At 39.5% G+C, this 1,323-nt stretch overlaps 1 protein-coding gene across 1 annotated transcript in view; it reads left to right on the plus strand.

Moving 5' to 3' along the window:
- Window positions 1-1,323, plus strand: part of LOC102301333 (alpha-N-acetylgalactosaminide alpha-2,6-sialyltransferase 1) — a 17,287-nt gene that overhangs the window by 13,343 nt on the left and 2,621 nt on the right. The window lies entirely within an intron of this gene.

Here is a 1,323-nt window from a genome sequence, read left to right on the forward strand (position 1 = left end):
GTGAAAGTATGAGGAAGTAGTTAAGTTTCAAAAACAAGCAAGTTTTAGCAGAAATTTGGAAGCTTTCCATTCATTTCAATGGGACAAATGAAAGGAAAAAAGCTTAATAATTTAAAAAGTATAATAGCAGAAAATACCAAAAATCATAGCACACTTTAGCAGAAATAGCAGAATAGTTTAAAATTTGAACGGTGAAAATAGCACAAAAATTGTGGAAGTAGTTAAACAGCAAAAAACGTACGGAAGCAACTTGAAGAATAGAGAATAAAGAGAAACAGGAACTCAATAGTGTGAATGCCTACAGCATTCACACAATTAAAGCAACAAAACAACCTGAAGAGCCGGTTCGGAGCCGGAAGAGCCGGCTCTTTTTAGTGAGCCGAGCCGAAAGAGCCGGAAATCCCATCACTAGTGGATGATTACTATACCTTTCTAATGTGACATTGTTGTCCCTGGCTCTCTTTTCCTTTGTTTCTATGCTACTGCCAGTGTAACTACCCCCCTCCCCCCTCTTCCCAGCGCAAAGCACAAGGCTCGCGTGCGGATTGACACGGAAAAAAGTGCAAGAGAGAGGGTGAGAGAAAGAAAACAAAAACCCACAGCTCCCAATAAGGAGCCGGCTCGCGTCGTTTACGTCAAAGACCTGGCTCCACACATCACTAACACACACACCCAAACATACACACAAACATGGAAACGAGGAACAGCAGCAACAGGCAGCCAAACCAGACAGACAGGAAGTACCCGGAAAAATATATAAGGTGAAATGAAATTGAGTGCTGTGAAATGTGAACCACTGGAGCGACATGAGGAAACAGCTCTCGATGGTGGCCAATCTCCTCTGTTTGGGGTGTCTGCTGAGCGCTTTTATCTGGTACACATTTGAAGAAAGGTGAGTAACTACCTTTGTACTTACAAATGAAAAGGGAGAAGCCATGCAGTAAAACAAATATTTTGATCAAATGTAACTTATGTCACTGTGAAACCACAAAAAAGTAACATCATGTTTTTTATTACAGAAAAAAAACAGTCAAGCTCTGTTAGTGTTTTACTCTTATTATACAAGCCCAATTCTGAAACACTTGGGAAGCTGTGTAAAATGCAAATGCAAGCCAGAGGTGGAAGAAATACACACATGCTTCATATAAGTAGAACTACGCATTTTGGTCTTAAAAATACTCTAGTAAACGTGCTAATTCAACTTCTTTCCTCAAATTGAAAAAAAAGTGAAAAAGTGCAGGCTCCAAAAGGTTCTCAATGTTGGAGTCAAATTGTTAAATGTTGTCACTGTGTTACTTAAATTTGTAAGTCTTAGTACAAGCA

The sequence above is a fragment of the Haplochromis burtoni genome, unplaced genomic scaffold (genome assembly GCF_018398535.1).
Source record: "Haplochromis burtoni strain Fernald_Lab_line unplaced genomic scaffold, NCSU_Asbu1 Contig_278, whole genome shotgun sequence".
NCBI classification, from domain to species: Eukaryota; Metazoa; Chordata; class Actinopteri; order Cichliformes; family Cichlidae; genus Haplochromis; species Haplochromis burtoni.